Source organism: Megalobrama amblycephala, linkage group LG15, assembly GCF_018812025.1.
Source record: "Megalobrama amblycephala isolate DHTTF-2021 linkage group LG15, ASM1881202v1, whole genome shotgun sequence".
Lineage (NCBI taxonomy): Eukaryota > Metazoa > Chordata > Actinopteri > Cypriniformes > Xenocyprididae > Megalobrama > Megalobrama amblycephala.
This window is the reverse complement of record NC_063058.1, coordinates 33,828,637-33,848,065: the sequence shown is the minus strand read 5'-3', so window position 1 is coordinate 33,848,065 and position 19,429 is coordinate 33,828,637. Positions and strand designations below refer to the sequence as shown.

At 34.9% G+C, this 19,429-nt stretch overlaps 1 protein-coding gene and 1 long non-coding RNA gene across 3 annotated transcripts in view; one reads left to right on the top strand and one right to left on the bottom strand.

The window, feature by feature from the left end:
* The window catches only part of kcnq1.2 (potassium voltage-gated channel, KQT-like subfamily, member 1.2), a 186,458-nt gene that overhangs the window by 101,113 nt on the left and 65,916 nt on the right, over positions 1 to 19,429 (top strand). The window lies entirely within an intron of this gene.
* Positions 9,599 to 15,128, bottom strand: LOC125246932. The gene is made up of 3 exons (XR_007179992.1): positions 14,281 to 15,128; positions 11,611 to 12,422; positions 9,599 to 10,333 (listed from the first exon to the last, which is right to left on the bottom strand). It is a non-coding gene; the product is annotated as an uncharacterized LOC125246932 (long non-coding RNA).

Here is a 19,429-nt window from a genome sequence, read left to right as displayed (position 1 = left end):
ATGATAATAATGAATTTAATAATAAAATATGTTACTGTATAATGTTTAATATTATATTTAAGACTTAATTTGCATTAAAATCAGCTGGATTTTTGCTCAAGATAGTAAAGGAATTGTTTAATAAATAATATTTACTATTATACTTAATGTTCAATAATAATAATAATAAATGTATAAATACTTATAATTATATTTAACTATATTTAAATTGTTCAGGATAGTAAAGAAATATTTCTTTATTGAAATTATATTTATTATGATATATTTAAAAATAATATTATATTTAATATTTAATTTGAACTTAAGTTGGCTGGATTTTTTTTTTCAGGATAATTAATAATAAAAAATCATTTTTATTCAAATAACTTACATAACATTTGATATTATATGTGATATTATCATATTTAATATCTAATTTGCACTAAAGTCTACTGGATTAAAGGCTTATTAAATGATTAAAGTAAATTAATTGGTTTTAATTTATTTATTATTATATTTAATAATTATATATTTATAATATGCAATAAATATTTAATAAATAAATTAATATTTAATTTGCATTAAAGTGGATTTCTGTTCATCGTAGTAAAGGAATATTTTTTATTTAATTAATTAATAATATTTAATAATATATTTAATGTTTGATCTAGATTTTTTCAGTATAGTAAAGAAATATTTTTAATTGAAATAATAAATATTTATTATTAGTTTTAACATTTAATAATAATACTAATAGTATTGTTGCCATTTATTCACCTTTGCATCATTCTGTACCTATTTTTATTTATTTTTTTATATTTACTTATTTCCATGAAATGTGAGTTTGATGAGCAAACAATAAAACCATTCATGCAAAACACAGAATGAAAGATGTTTTTGAGTCATGAAGCTCATAAATTTTTGAAAAGCGTCGCACGATGGGTTTCTTGCCTCCTTGTCAAATTCACACGTGTCGACCATATCTGCCGGAAGGCCCTCATCCGCAGATGGTTTTCACACATTTAGGGGTATTTCCCAGCACTGACTCAAGCAGAAAACTTCCGTTCACATGCCGTTCAAGCTAAACAAAGGCAGCGGGATTAAACGGCGCTATTTAAACCAGCCGGTGACCCGGACCCTGTTGACTCGGGATGCCACGGCTCTACCAACAAAACCATCGGACTGGACCAGAGCGCCGGCGCTTACGCTCTCAGGCGTCGTGTGGGGCGCTGGTCTGTTTCAGGCCTGAAACCCTGGGCAGATGTCATGTTGTTGTGAAATGTGTCAAACTGCAATTCATAACGCAACACAAACTCATTCTGAGCATTGCTGTAATCTGAAGATGCATTCAGTTTGATCACCCTCAAGACATAATTCACACACACACACAAAAACTGTAAAACACAGTCACAATAAAGTCTGTATGTATATAATATAATATGTGTGTGTGTGTGTGCACTGTAAAAAATTATTTTCATGATTTATCACAACATTTTTACTTTTGTCAAATTAACTTGGATAATTAATGTAGTTCAGATAACATAATATTTTGAGTTTCTGTTGATTAAACCAATCGCCTTCATTGTATTAACTTACATTTTTAATTTCAATCAACTCAAATTTTTTAATAAAAATAATAAATAAATAAAAATAAATAATAATAAATTTTAAATAATTAAATAAAATTTTAATCTTATGAGCTGTATTACTCAAAAATCTCTTTATTCTGTGTATTGCACAAATGGTTTCTTTCTTTGTAATCATAAAAATAAAATATTTTGATTCACAGAAACAAAAAAAAAACAAACAAAAACAAAAAAATGTAAACCATGATGAGAGTGGGGAAATAATGACAACATTATTATTAAATATTAAAAATAATATTATTTAAATGAAAAATACCCCTTTACTATCTTAAACAACGATCTAGCAGACTTAAATATTAAATATTTAGTAATAATATTAAAATATTTATTACTTGAAGAAAAACAATTTTACTATTAAATATAAATATTAAAATAAATATAATTATAAATAATATATAAATATAATTGTATATATATATATATATATATATATATATATATATATAAACACATTTTACTCATTATTAATAGCAAAACTTATATAATAAAATTAAAAAATTTAATAAATTATATAAAATTATATATATATATATATATATATATATATATATATATATATATATATATAAAGAGTTTGGTTCAAAAATGCAATAACTCAATTTTGATTATTTTGAGTAAAAATGAAAATGACTTTCTTTACCAAGAAAGCGGCAAGATGAAAACCACTATTTTCTGTTTCAAACTTTCACATAGCATCTTTTGGTTATAAAAACATTAAAAATTCAAATCTACATTTTGATTTTAAAAGGTTTATTATAAAAATTGATTATTTTTTTCCCCAAAATGCAATAAATCCATGACACGTTTTTTTTTTTTCTTTTTTTTTTCAAAATGCAATTAATCCATTAATATAAAAGTTATTTTTCATATTGAAAATACACAACAAAGTAAGTTTGATCCACATATATGACAGCGTCTGAACTTTGTCAATACTATACAGGCGTTTTACTAAAAATACATCCAGTCGTCGCTCCCAAAATGAATTCAAAGAGTTATCTTGTTAATGTTATAAATGAATTATGTCTGTTTACCGATTAAAGAGTATCTGGCGCCACCGCACGGTTAAAATAAACACATTTGCCGACTACATGGCATTAAAAACGGCTTTTAAAAACGGTTCATGATTCAGTTTTGGGGAGCCGTGACAGAAGTTTGATGCTGTCGTGAAACAAGCAACAGCTTGACCGAGTGCCTCATCTTCTGAATCTCCTCACGTAAATGATTACATTTCGATGACTTGCGTTTCTTTCCCACCGCAGAAACCACCACAGGTTCACCAATGCCGTCAAAATGATTCCATTTTTCTCTTTTTGTTGATCACAAAGTACAAAGCAGATAAGGAAAACGAGGATGCCGGGTGTATTCAGAGCGCCGCCATTACTGTTTACAGCGCGTGGAATGGAGCGCTGTGATTGGTTGAGCGGATATATCGCGTTCTGCAGAGAAGGGAGACTGGCGTTTGTCGCGTTTTGGAAAGAAAGGGAGAAAACATGACAGAATAACACGACGGAAATCGCATTTTGCGCAAAATTAATAAATGACTTTTCAATACCGACCAGATACAATACTGATTTTGGCGGAAACTCAATGTTTTTTTTGTTTTTTTTTAAATGCCGTTTACATATATATATATATATATATATATATATATATATATATATATATATATATATATATATATATATATATATATATTATCCCTTACATATATATATATATATATATATATATATATATATATATATATATATATACAAGGGATAATCCACGGCTAGCCATGCATTAAAGGATTTTAATGCACAATGTAGAGGCGAAGAACCACCCGCCTTCTATTTCGTCTTGTGCCTGGACCCATTTCTCAAAATTGCCATATTCACCATACAAATGAAACTATATGCAAAAATCATCCGTTTAGCCTACCTAAATAAACACTTTCATTTATGTCTCTCACTCAGTTTGCAAGCGTAACTGTGTTGGTTACTATGGTTACCAATGTTTATAGTAGCGGATTAATTTCGAACTGTAATCAAACTGACTGGAACTACCTGTGCATTAAACGGTTTTACTGCATACCTTCCAGCCAATCAGAATCGAGTATTTAAACAGACCAAGGTATACATATATATATATATATATATATATATGTGTGTGTGTGTGTGTGTGTGTGTATAATAATGTATAAAAATAACAATGTATAATATTATGTATTATATATATATATATATATATATATATATATATGTATAATATAATATAATATATATAATATAATGTATAATATAATATATATATATATATATATTGACATTATAATTAAGAGTTAGTTTATAATAATAATAAAGTAATGTAAATTATATACTAAAATAAACCATAAAATGTGCTATGTCATGACTGTGGACTTCTCCATCAGAGCACATCCATAGACTGTCATATGGGAAGGATGTTCCAGCAGGTGTATGTGCTCTTCCCTCTGTGGGTGGTTTTTACGGGACGCTGCCGTGGATTGTTGCTTTAGTCAAATCTCTTATCAAAACAAGCCTACTGGTGTCTGTATCTGTAACACACCAACATATCTGTGTGTGTGTGTGTGTGTGTGTGTGAAGGAAACTTCCCACAGTCAGTGTGCATGTGTGTGTTTAGAGCTGCGATCCGCTCAAAACCAGATGGAAACCAGCATCTGAGGAGGATCGGGATCCCCATATTCCCATATCGAGGGAATTTCTAAAGCATAGAAATCCACGGTTTATGTTGCTTTGGAGTGTGTGTGGCTCAGGGACGATAACGACTTTCTGCCATTGGTAGTTTCAGCAACTTGGTCGGTAGTTTAGAGGCGTGTTTCCAATATTCTGACAATGAATGCATTAGCAAATATAGTATGCAATATAGCAGACGTATCTGTTGAGCTCGTGAACACAACGGCCAATCACAGATGCGACGTGCGCCCCCTTCTGGATTGGTGTGCGAATCGCCTCTGACTGACTGTATTCATCGTCTGACTGTATGAACCGAACCGTGACATCCGTACCGTACGGTAAACTAAAATGACATTGATATAATAAAATAAGCCCTATAATTTACTACACAATTACTGAGTATTCAGTTTAACACAATTCCATTGTATAATATTATACAAGTGAATAGTGACAAATATTTCAGCCCGTTCCTCGCACAGATGACTTCACAACGTAGTGCACAATTCATAATGATTTTATAAAGAAGAGCAAGTGAGTAAGTGAAGAGGGAAGAGTTTCTCCTCCACGAGACCTCCGGTTGTTGGTTTGGTGTGGCTCAGAGATGTTTTGACAGGCTTTTCGGATTCATGGCTCAATGAATTAGAGCTGAAACATTGCATTGTTATTCTATCAAGCGTTTTAAACTCGGACAGGAAGGTCTCTGGCCGTGGGTCTGTTCGCTGCATATTTTTCTCCATCACCATCAGCGCTCACTAAGGTAATGCAAGTCTGACGGTGGCATAAAGCCAGGAAATGGCGTTTTATCTTTGATTTGGAGACGTTATTCCAGGGCTGTGGATCTTTTTGATCCGGCGAACAGCATGCCGCGTGGTCTTATCGAGCAGCACACATGGCTTACATTTAAACATTAAAGCTGATGATTATGAGATTAAATCTGCGCTCTCGTTGCGTCCAAAGGTCACCGAGATAGACTTAAAAGCTTCTGGAGTGAAGCTCGTCTCTTCTTGTACAGCCTGATTACAGGTTTGAACTGGAATGAACCACCGGTTATTTGCGCAATATCTGCATTGGGTTTACTTAGAAAGCTTCCAGTCGAGTTAAAGACAAACCAAATCCTTTTTTCTGAATATAGAGCAGGTACTGCAAATGCTAAAATGTGACGTGTGCTCATAATGCATGCGGTGCGTTATGGGTTATGAGGGCCTGGTGATAAACATAGGCTGTTAAAATCTTTTATGGTGTGCTGAATATTGCAATACTCACAATAAAATGGAAAACGAGGTAACTGGGAAAGGAAAGCAGACCTGTTGCATGCCAGCGACGTGCCGACACGTGTGTTGGTTTAGTTAATGATATTTGCATTGAATATTTACACTACTAATGTTTCGGTAAGATTTTTAATGCTTAATGTTTAATGTTGTCTCTCCAAGACTGGATTTATTTGATTAAAAATACAGTAAAAACAGTAATATTGTGAAATATTATTACAATTTAAAATAAGTGTTTTGTATTTGAATATGATTTAAAATGTAATTTATTCCTGTGATCAAAGCTGATTTTTTTTTCTTCACATTTTTTCAGGATTCTTTGATGAATTGAAAGTTCAAAAGAACAGCTTTTGTTTGTAACATAAATATTTTGTAATGTTATAAATGTCTTTACTGTCACTTTTTTTTAATGCATTTTTTAATGCAAATTAATTTTTTAATGCAAATTAATGCATCCTTTAAAAAAACAGACCTCAAATTTTTAAAAGTGGTTTTGTACAAATTAGAAGACTACAGCTTTTGTTTCATGTGTACAAACTTATGTTTATGTCTATAATGTGACCTAGAGCTGCACGATTCTGGATGAATTGAAACAAAATTAAAATAACGTCATTTACTAGCGGTTTTGACAAAATGTTAAAATGTTTTTTTTTTAAATCAGTTTGAATGAATGATTCAATGACTCACTCATAAAGACTTCACTTGTTTAGTTACTGGATGAATCAGCGTGTTTGAATGAATCTATTGAATGAATCATTCAATGACTCACTCAAAAAGGCTTCACTTCTTTAGTTACTGGATGAATCAGCGCTTTTGGACGAATCTCTTGAACAAATGATTCAATGACTCGCTCATAAAGACTTCACTTGTTTAGTTACTGGATGAATCAGCGCTTTTGAACGAATCTATTGAATGAATGATTCAATGACTCACTCATAAAGACTTCACTTGTTCAATTACTGGATGAATCAGCATGTTTGAATGAATCTATTGAATGAGTGATTCAATGACTCACTCATAAAGACCTCACTTGTTTAATTACTGGATGAATCAGCGCTTTTGAACGAATCTATTGAATGAATGATTCAATGACTCACTCATAAAGACCTCACTTGTTTAGTTACTGGATGAATCAGCATTTTTGAACAAATCTAATGAATGAATGATTCAATGACTCACTCATAAAGACTTCACTTGTTTAGTTACTGGATGAATCAGCGCTTTTGAACGAATCTATTGAATGAATGATTCAATGACTCACTCATAAAGACCTCACTTGTTTAGTTACTGGATGAATCAGCGCTTTTGAACGAATCTACTGAATGAATGATTCAATGACTCACTCATAAAGACCTCACTTGTTTAGTTACTGAATGAATCAGCGCTTTTGAACAAATCTATTGAATGAATGATTCAATGACTCACTCATAAAGACTTCACTTGTTTAGTTACTGGATGAATCAGCGTGTTCGAATGAATCTATTGAATGAATGATTCAATGACTCACTCATAAAGACCTCACTTGTTTAGTTACTGGATGAATCAGCGCTTTTGGACGAATCTATTGAACGAATGATTGAATGACTTGCTCATAAAGACCTCACTTGTTTAGTTACTGAATGAATCAGCGTGTATAAAATGAATCTATTGAATGAATGATTCAATGACTCACTCATAAAGACTTCACTTGTTTAGTTACTGGATGAATCAGCGCTTTTGAACAAATCTATTGAATGAATGATTCAATGACTCACTCATAAAGACTTCACTTGTTTAGTTACTGGATGAATCAGCGTGTTCGAATGAATCTATTGAATGAATGATTCAATGACTCACTCATAAAGACCTCACTTGTTTAGTTACTGGATGAATCAGCGCTTTTGGACGAATCTATTGAACGAATGATTGAATGAGTTGCTCATAAAGACCTCACTTGTTTAGTTACTGAATGAATCAGCGTGTATAAAATGAATCTATTTAATGAATGATTCAATGACTCACTCATAAAGACCTCACTTGTTTAGTTACTGGATGAATCAGCGCTTTTGAACGAATCTATTGAATGAATGATTCAATGAATCACTCATAAAGACTTCACTTGTTTAGATACAGCGCTTTTGAATTAATCTATTAAATGATAATTCAATGACTCATCATAAAGCCTCACTTGTTTAGTTACTGGATGAATCAGCGCTTTTGAACGAATCTATTGAATGAATGATTCAATATCACTCAAAAGACTTCACTTTTTTAGAACTGGATGATCAGCGCTTTTGAATTAATCATTAAATGAATAATTCAATGACTCACTCATAAAGACCTCACTTGTTTAGTTACTGGATGAATCAGCGTGTTTGAATGAATCTATTTAATGAATGATTCAATGACTCACTCATAAAGACTTCACTTGTTTAGTTACTGGATGAATCAGCGTGTTTGAATGAATCTATTTAATGAATGATTCAATGACTCACTCATAAAGACTTCACTTATTTAGTTACTGGAGAATCAGCGCTTTTGACAAATCTATTGAATGATGATTCATGACTCACTCATAAAGCTTCACTTGTTTAGTTACTGGATGAATCAGCGTGTTCGAATGAATCTATTGAATGAATGATTCAATGACTCACTCATAAAGACCTCACTTGTTTAGTTACTGGATGAATCAGCGTGTTTGATGAATCTATTTAATGAATGATTCAATGACTCATAAAGACTTCACTTATTTAGTTACTGGATGAATCAGCGCTTTTGAACAAATTATTGATGAATGATTCAATGACTCACTCATAAAGACTTCACTTGTTTAGTTATGGATGAATCAGCGTCAATGAATCTATTGAATGAATGATTCAATGACTCACTAAAGACCTCACTTGTTTAGTTACTGGATGAATCAGCGCTTTTGGACGAATCTATTGAACGAATGATTGAATGACTTGCTCATAAAGACCTCACTTGTTTAGTTACTGAATGAATCAGCGTGTATAAAATGAATCTATTTAATGAATGATTCAATGACTCACTCATAAAGACTCACTTGTTTAGTTACTGGATGAATCAGCGCTTTTGAACGAATCTTTGAATGAATGATTCAATGAATCACTATAAAGACTTCACTTGTTTAGATACTGATGATCAGCGCTTTTGAATTAATCTATTAAATGAATAATTCAATGACTCACTCATAAAGACCTCACTTGTTTAGTTACTGGATGAATCAGCGCTTTTGAACGAATCTATTGAATGAATGATTCAATGAATCACTCATAAAGACTTCACTTGTTTAGATACTGGATGAATCAGCGCTTTTGAATTAATCTATTAAATGAATAATTCAATGACTCACTCATAAAGACCTCACTTGTTTAGTTACTGGATGAATCAGCGTGTTTGAATGAATCTATTGAATGAATCATTCAATGACTCACTCATAAAGACCTCACTTGTTTAGTTACTGGATGAATCAGCGTGTTTGAATGAATCTATTTAATGAATGATTCAATGACTCACTCATAAAGACTTCACTTATTTAGTTACTGGATGAATCAGCCTTTTGAATTAATCTATTAAATGAATAATTCAATGACTCACTCATAAAGACCTCACTTGTTTAGTTACTGGATGAATCAGCGCTTTTGAACGAATCTATTGAATGAATGATTCAATGACTCACTCATAAAGACTTCACTTATTTAGTTACTGGATGAATCAGCGCTTTTGAATTAATCTATTAAATGAATAATTCAATGACTCACTCATAAAGACCTCACTTGTTTAGTTACTGGATGAATCAGCGCTTTTGGGCGAATCTCTTGAACGAATGATTCAATGACTCGCTCATAAAGACTTCACTTGTTTAGTTACTGGATGAATCAGCGCTTTTGAACGAATCTATTGAATGAATGATTCGATGACTCACTCATAAAGACTACAATTGTTTCATTACTGGATGAATCATGATTTTTGAATCATCTCTTGAATGAATGATTAACAGTTTCTGGTCGCCACCTACTGGTGTAATGATGCAATACAATCTTTATTTGAAGCGTCAGTTTATTTTCTAAAGGTGATTTATTCTATTTTAATCGCTACTCTAGACATCAGTGTTTATATCTGAACTATAAACTTTTTTTCCAGTTCTACAATCTGAATGTTCGCTGTGATCGTACTTGTCAAAGGTTTATTAGACAGAGCTGAATCATTGTAATTTAGGAATACGATCGCACGGGTGTTTGAATCGAGATTGCTATCTTTTAACGATTAATCGTGCAGCTCTAATCTGACCCCAGAAATTATTTCTCACTCTTAAAAGTAGTATAAATGTCATTGCATTATCACAAAATTTTAAAGCATGTTTAGGGCCGAAATTTAAATTCATAACGAGTTTTGAAATGTCTCCAAAATCTCAAAAGTTCTAAGTGAAGATGTGCGGACATGTGCTGGTCAGACTGCAGAGTATTCCAGATGAGTTTGGTCCGGTGCCCCCTGCGATAGACATCGGCCTGTTTAATATCCTGTTGGCTCCTCTCGTCGCCTCCGTCCCCCGCAGATGATACACAGACCGTAGGCGCTTCCTGAGCCGCAGCAGCGCTTCAAAATGACTTCATTTAGAAGGACAGCAGACGGTCATGGCAGACTCTCCAGAGGGCTCCGTCGCTGGGTTCAGTTTGAGCGGCGGCCCGTGTGAACCCGCGCTGTTCATGAACCTCTGCGGCTTTCACGTTCAGTCAATCTCTGAAACCTGTCCGTGATCAGATGGTAGAGGACAATGATTTTCTTACTCAGTATTTTTGTCTTGTTTTCCAGTACAAATATCTAAACATTCTAAAATCAAGATGCATTTACTTGAGCTTTGTTTTCTGAAAAAATTATCAAAAGTAATTTTATCTCTAAAACAAGATAAACAAATAAACAGCCTTTTCTTCAATTGCCGATTATAAATAACCTTGCATGAGCAGAAAAATCACCTCCCTCATCAAACAGTAATCAAACAAAAAGCAGTGTGAAATCCAGTTCATGAATGAGTGATATAAATTCATCCAGCGGAGCGTTCCGGAGGTGAAGCGGCAGGCCTGGGGTGTGACGGCACCTGGAGCTTCCAGGAACAAGCATTTAATCATTTATGGGAAAATTACATTGATGTTAGTTTGTCTTGGCTGAAGTCTTCAGAAGGGAGTGTGTGTGTGTGTGTGTGTTAAAACATCTCCTCAGCTCTGGTAAATGTGTAACAAACAGTAGCTTACAGAATCTGTTCACAGGTTGTCACTTGCACAGCATTCATAATGCTGCAGAACTCTATTCTAGAACATTTAGAACTCTCATATTTGTTCCATAACTAGAATCCAGAGTTCCATTCTAGCACCAGAGCTTCAGTGCAGGACTGTGATTTTATTCTAGTATACTGCAAGTTTTGTTCTAGAATCCTTTGCTTCTTTTGTTAAAATCCTTGAATTCCGTTTCCGAACTCTGACACCTTGAGGTGTTTTACTTAAGAACTCTTTGAGCATTTTTCATTCCAGAACCTTGGTTATGTCACATTAGATCGCTGGCCTGAACGGTTGTAAAACACATTCAGCTTTCAGTTTTTGGCACATTTACAGTAAAGCAGCTGTTGTCAATGTGCTTGTGTCTGTGCACACTAGGGGTTGAACAACTTCAGATTTACTACAGTCGACATTTATGTGATGAGAGAACCTGGAGCTGAGACTCGAACAGCTATGGCATACGACAGTGCTGCCCACTAGGCTATTGTAACAGCTCGCAGATTTCTCACAGATTTCTGCTTGTTCTGAATCAGATACATGAATCAGTGTGTGAATAATTTATTATATATAATCTATTTATAATCTATATATCTATTTTTATTTATAATTTTAACATGAATACATAATTCTGTGGCCAATTCAGCTCACATTTCCACTCACGAAAAGGGAGTCAGTTGTAAATTCTGAGCAGTGCAGATTTACTCATTTCACCTGATTAACTCAGAGCGAATGAGAGTCTCACTCCTCCACTCACCTCCTCTGACCTGTGAGAGCACTGTTCTCCTCCTCCTCCTCCTCTTCTCTCACTCCTCCATCAGGTCTTGTCATCTGCTTGAGGAGTTTAATGACTCTATTAGAGCATCTCGGCTGCCCCGTGTCTCTCTCTCTCTCTGTTTACACACAGAATATTTACTGTAATTTAAAGGATTAGTTCACTCCAGAATTAAATGAAGGTTTTGGAGGAAAACATTCCAGATTTTTTCCTATTCACACACACACTTGCTCTCTCTCCTCCATACTATTTTCTTGCATTCTGCACTCTATAATGCCTCTGTTTTTTATGCAGGTCACTTTAGCGTCTGCTAAATGCATACATGTAAACGTAGTATGTTAGTATGCCATTGAGAACATACAAAAACATCATTCTGCCTGCGTTAAAGCATCACTTGTGCATTCATATTCATGTATGAATCAGATCCTGTGCTGTCTCAGATGAGAGAGAGCTCATATCAGTCATAATTCACATCTGTTTTAAGAGAACTGCTGTAGATCTCAGACGAGAAAAGATACTGGTCTTCCTTTATCTGTTTTGGGATGGAAAAAGTGCAAGATTTACGTTTGCACACACTCAGATAAGCGGCCGTTAGTTAAATACAGCCCGAGGTCGCAGGTTCAGAGCGTAATGCACAGACTCCGGCGTCTCCCGGCTGGGGTCGTGGAGGATCCTAAAGAGGTCGTTCGCTTGAATTTATTCTTGTTGCCCGTGAAAAACACGGAGATCATCTTTCTCTTTTTTTCCCTCTTCTCTGCTTTCGGCCGTGAACTCTCTCTGCCCAGTCACCCGATCTGTAAAAACAAAACATAAGTGAATAATAACCATGAGCTCTTACTGAACGCTATATCATCACGGGCTGGTAAACGCAATGACCTCAGTCTTCAGAAATATTACCCTGCGAATGCTTCTGTGGCTCTGGAGCAGCTGTGCCCAGATCAGCTTAAAATATCCCAACATGTCTCACATGGTATGAACTCTGAACTTCATTCTAGAACACCGAGTTCCTCAGAGTTTATAAATTCAAAATGTCATTCTGGAATACTGACATTCAATCTAGAAGCCGTGTAATTTAAAAATGGAATTTAGAACTCAATATTTGCTACAAAATTGCTTTATCTATCTATCAAACTAAATCTATCTGAATCTATCACATAGCATAGCAACACCCTAGCAACCACCCAGAATACCGTAGCAACCGCATAGCAACACCCTAGCAACCACCCCAAGTACCTTAGCAACTGCATAGTAACACCGTAGCAACCACCCTGAATACCTTAGCAACCACATAGAAACACCCTAGCAACCACTCAAAGTACCTTAGCAACTGCATAGTAACACCATAGCAACCACCCTGAATACCTCAGCAACCACATAGAAACACCCTAGCAACCACCCCAAGTACCTTAGCAACTGCATAGTAACACGTAGCAACCACCCTGAATACCTTAGCAACCACACAGAAACACCCTAGCAACCACCCAGAGTATCCTAGCAACTGCATAGCAACACCTTAGCAACCACCCAGAATATTGTGTGTGAATTAATTCTATCTGGCAGCGTCTCTAATAGTGAATCTGTGCGTTTTAGTTAAGAAATATATGCTAGAACTTTTCAGTTTCTAAGCTATTTTATTGATAAATCACAGAACAGTGTTGACAATACATTTCTGCGCTCCTGAATGTTTCTGTGTGCGCGCTACTGTCTGTGTTGCAATGCAGCAGCGCATTAGTTTAGAACTGTGATTAACTTACCTGTACAATAAGCTGTTTAAAACGTGCATTTATAATCAAACATATCTTGTGGAGCGCTCTCGGAGTACGCATTTATTTGTCGTTTTATCTGTTATCTGCGTAAATTTGGACTTCAAAGATTTCTTATTCTGTTGCGCCCTCTATAGGCCATGATCAGTGGCTAGTCAGCGTCAAGCTTAAAGGGTTAGTTCACCCAAAAATGAAAATTTCTGTAATTAATTACTCACCCTCGTGTTGTTCCACACCTGTAAGACCTTCGTTCATCTTCAGAACAACCACCCTGAGTATCCTAGCAACTGCATAGCAACACCTTAGCAACCACCCTGAGTACCCTAGCAGCCGCATAGCAACACCCTAGCATATATTAAGTTCCTAATATTAATCATTTGTCATTTATACATTTATAATAAGTTCACTTTTATTTTATGGACCATTGTGGGACACTGAATACTTTTATTTACAATAAATATATTTTTATTTATTAAAGTATAATAAATGTATAATATTTTACCATTTACAATAAATTATTTGTTTTATATATGGACATTTTTTCCAAATATTTTTGGCAGTATTGTTTAATCCATTCAATAAATGCCGTGTTTATTATTCCTCTTCCTGTCATTCCTGAATTCCAATTCCAGCTCAACATTCCGTCGGAGCAGTTCATTTTCAATTCACACTCATGAAGTGGAGTCAGTTCTTGCTCTTGCTCAGTCCTGACACAAACTTTCATGTGTTTTTTCTTTGTTAATTTTCTGTTCGGAGACGGTGTGACAAAGATGGATGGATGCCCGTGTGTGTGTGTGTGTGTGTGTGTGTGAGCTCCTCACACGTTCAGCTCCTGAGGGAGGAGAACCTCTCGATGTCAACACTTCTGCTTCTCTTTCTCTTTCCTTACCTCGTTTTTCTTCTCTCCGCTGCCAAGAGCGATCCGCGCCAGGCCGTCCTCCCTTTCCCTGTTTCCTCTGGCTTTTCCTCGTGTCTCACACACACTGAAAACACATTAGTCTTCCAGTAACAAGCACTTCACACACACACACACACACACACTATTCTCAGGTGTCTTGCATTCCCTGACTGCGTGTCCTTGAAACACACTGTTGGTTTCTCTTCAGGGAACGCATCGAGCGGGCCGGGTGACCCACCGGGCTTTAGCCGAACAAAAGCTCCGATCGCAAGAGAAAGAAGTAATTAGGAGGAGGAGGAGGCGTTTTTGACGTCTTTGCCCCCACTTTGCAAAGAGTGGTTAGTTTACAGGGACAAAAGCTGAAAGAATAACTTCTCAGAGAGGGGGACTAGTTTTATAATCCTACTCGTCTGAATGGAGAGATTGTAGTTTGACCTCTGGAGGTCAAGGTGCCACAGCAGGGGCCGAATCAAAGAGCTAAACCAAGCTGAACTGGGCGCCACCATCCCGTCCCGTCCCGTCCCGTCCCTCGGTCCGTGGTGATCTCATGTGCTATTATTAACTCGGAGTATGAATCAGAAGACAATTTAAAGGGATAGTTCACCCAAAAAATGAATGTTCACTCACCCTCATGTATTTCTAAACCTGTAATTTTCCTTCCGTAAAATGTTTAGTAGTTTAGTAGAATATTCACAAAGCGATTTTTCTGTACAGTAGCAATGAAAAAAGGACAAAAATCACCAAAAACCTTATAAAAAATAGTCCATATAACATATATAGTATATTTTCTTTTCTGGAACATATGATTATATGCACTGAAATGAACATTTTGGGCCAAAACCAAAAATTAATTAAAAATTTTAAATATATATTTTATATTTATATATATGTAATTTTTTAATTTTTTTAAAAAAATGTATAAATCATATGGCTCCTATATATATATATATTTATTTATTTATTTATTTATTTGTTTATTTATTTTATATTTAATTTTTTAAAAAAAATTTAAATCATATGGCTCCTATATATATATATTTATTTTTTTAATTTTTTAAATATTTTTTTTTGTTTTAAATCATATGGCTCCTATACATATATATTATATTTATATATATTTAATTTTTTTATTTTTTTTTAATCATATGGCATCATTATAAGCAAATGTACTTGTTTAGAAACATTTTAAATGTATTTAATTTAATAAACATTAACAAAGTCTATTTATTAAATAAATTTTATTACTTTTTATTACTCATACATTTTTGTTACAAAATGGTATAAAAACATTTACATTATATTTAGAAATTTTATATATATATATATATATATATATATATAAAATATATATATATTTAATTACATTTATTTATTTGTGTTTATTTACCAAGTTCCCTATATATATATATATATATATATATATATATATATATATATATATATATATATATATATATATATATATTTCACACAAATCTATCACAAGATTTTCAGAAGACTTTGAATATTAGTCACAAATCACTACTTTTAATACACTCTTATGGTGCTTCTTCGACCATGACAGTCTCAGCTCACCGTATGCTGACATAGTTTGAAAAAGAGCAGCGGTAACATTGTGCTAAACATCTCCTTGAGTGTTTGTCAAAAGAGTGACATGACGTGGATGAATGAGGTGAACTAAGCCTCTTATGTTGATTTTCGTTCATTTTAAGGATCAAAAGAAGCACAATAAACAGCTTCGTTCTTGAACACGTCCAGGCCGCAGTCGTATCAGAGCATGAACTGTAAACCCTGCGTCTGCCTCTTTGTAACTTTATCCACTCCTTTTCTCACTTTCTTCCTCCCTCGTTTCCTTTTTTCTCCATCTGTGTGAACTGGGCCAACGTTTCATTCTTTATAATTGACTGTCATATGAGCTTGAGGTGACATACCACGTTTATCGTCATTGTTTATGTTGACTATCGTGTACTGTCAGCCGGATAGATTGCATGTTATTGCATAATTTGGCTTCTGTTACTGTGTGTGTAATGTGGTAATTGCTGCCGGGTATAAACCCCAACGGCTGTCAAACACACCCTGCATTTTAGGCTCTTTGAAAAGCTTTGTTGCTGATTGCATGATTATTTATGCCTCAGAGGGGCTACGGCCACTTCCTCTTCCTGTGAGATAAAAAAAGGACACTTACTAGAAATCACCGGTTCTAATTCATTAATAATCCATCTGCCCTCTGGAACTTCTTTTATCTCGTTTTTGGAGACTCGATTCAATCCCAGTTAAGAAAAGAGAGCTTGGGACTGTATGCATGTTCCTGCCACACAATTAATGCTGTGGATTCATTCAATCAGTTCTGATGCTTCACTGTTGGCTCTTTCGGCGGTGGACAGGGGTCAGCATGGGCACCCTGACTGGTCTGCAGCTTTTTTTGACACCTTTCTATCAGAACCAGCATTAACTTCTTGAGCAGTTTGAGCTACAGTAGTTCGTACAGTTATAAATATACCAGTATATTACAGTTTTTCCTTTTTGCATGTGGATCAAATCCGAGTCTGAAGCGGACTGACATCTCCAGAAACTTTCAGTCCAACACGTGCTGAAACGAGAGAACGAGAGCGAGTGAGGGAGGCAGGAAGAGAGAGAGATACACTCGGGGTTACGGCAGAGAAAGGAAAGGAAGGAGGAAAAAAAAGAAAGAGAGACAAAACTCTGGCACACACCAGCGTTTGGCTTCTGGCACACAATCTCAGTCAGCAGTTTCTCCTCACGAAACGCAGCCAAGCGGCTCTGCACGCGTCCAGCTCTGCAGCTAATGGGGCTACTGGAGCCACGATTCTTTAGCTCGGGATCATCTATATCAGCAGATATGATTTAATATGCATCAGTGCATCACAAGGTGTTGTTTTACTGTTCTCTCCCCTTGAAGTCACCATGAAATCAAATTGACACTTTTTATGGAATATTGTTGTGTTTATTATAAATGATTTATCCATTTTAAATTCATGTGCCTCGTAATCATCAAAATATTTTCCTCTCCCTCTTGCAGCGACTTCCCTTCTCTGATGACGAGGGCGGGGCAACCTGTCACTCACATAAAATCGACCAATAGCAAACCGCAACCATCCAATCAATTCCCCATGGACAAAATCAAGCCCTGCCCTACATTTGTTCTTGTTTGAGAAGCAGTTTAACACTTATATATGTCATGATAGGGAATAAAAAGCAACTTCCTTTTCATGCTGACTTTGAAGGTGCCCTAGAATTAAAAATTGAATTTACCTTGGCATAGTTGAATAACAAGAGTTCAGTACATGGAAATGACATACAGTGAGTCTCAAACACCATTGTTTCCTCCTTCTTGTGTAAATCTCAACACGAGAATTTAAAGGGGACGCAGCCTGAATCGGCGCATATTTAATGATGCCCCAAAATAGGCAGTTAAAAAAATGAATAAAAAAAAATCTATGGGGTATTTTGAGCTGAAACTTCACAGACACATTCAGGGGACACCTTAGACGTATATTACATCTTTTAAAAAGACGTTCTACGGCACCTTTAAGTTGAATATAGTTTGCTGTTTTATCTCAGTAGCTTGTAGTTTTTCAGACGACTCTAACTGCATTACTTAGATTAACATATTTGAATTGTGAGATCAAAACTGTTGATATGTGGACAATCTGAAGCGTCTCAGCTGTCAGTCCAATGCACCCTCCTGTAAATCAGTGTCAGGTCATTTTTCAGTCCTCATTGAGAGCAAAATACTAAATACTAATCAGAATGTACTGAGGACCGAGTTTTAATATGCAGCATTGTGGACCAATGGTATTTAACTGTGGGCGGGGATAAACTATTAAACAATAAACAGTATGGGGTTTTAAAAAATGCAATTAGAATTGTTCCGTTATCAATTACTGTTGGCGATTTTATGCTAATTTTTGTATGCAAACGATTATGCAAATTACAATGGTGTCATGTTATATATTGTGGGTAAAATGTATTTAGCCAATTATATAAGTGCAGAATGGGATTAGTTTCTGTAACATATTTAACACTGGAGAACAAAAGAAACACTAGAATTCATGAATCATGAAAACATTTATAATGAATACACAAATATTTCATTGCTGTCATGTTTAAAGGTGCCATAGAAAGAAAAATTGAATTTACCTTGGCATAGTTGAATAACAAGAGTTCAGTACATGGAAATGACATACAGTGAGTCTCAAACTCCATTGTTTCCTCCTTCTTATATAAATCTCATTTGTTTAAAAGACCTCCGAAGAACAGGCGAATCTCAACATAACACCGACTGTTACGTAACAGTCGGGATCATTAATATGTACGCCCCCAATATTTGCATATGCCAGCCCACGTTTCCAACATTATAAAAGGCATTACACAAGGGCAGCCAGTATTAACGTCTGGATCTGTGCACAGCTGAATCATCAGACTAGGTAAGCAAGCAAGAACAATAGCGAAAAATGGCAGATGGAGCGATAATAACTGACATGATTCATGATAACATGATATTTTTAGTGATATTTGTAAACTGTCTTTCTAAATATTTCGTTAGCATGTTGCTAATGTACTGTTAAATGTGGTTAAAGTTACCATCGTTTCTTACTGTATTCATGGAGACAAGAGCCGTCACTATTTTCATTTTTAAACACTTGCAGTCTGTATAATTCATAAACACAACTTCATTCTTTATAAATCTCTCCAACAGTGTGTGATGTTAGCTTTAGCCACGGAGCACTATCAAACTCATTCAGAATCAGAAGTAAACAATATAACAGTATACAATACTCACATAATCCGACGCATGCATGACAAACACTTTGTAAAGATCCATTTTGAGGGTTATATTAGCTGTGTAAACTTTGTTAAGGCACTGTTCAAGGCAAGCGCGAGCTCTGTGGGCGTGGACCACGGGATTTAAAGGGGCCGCGCAGCATAAAATCGGCACGTTTATAATGATGCCCCAAAATAGGCAGTTAAAAAAATTAATAATAAAAAATCTATGGGGTATTTTGAGCTGAAACTTCACAGACACATTCAGGGGACACCTTAGACTTATATTACATCTTTTAAAAACATAATCTAGGGCACCTTTAATAAAACTTGTGAACCCATAGACAAACTGTTC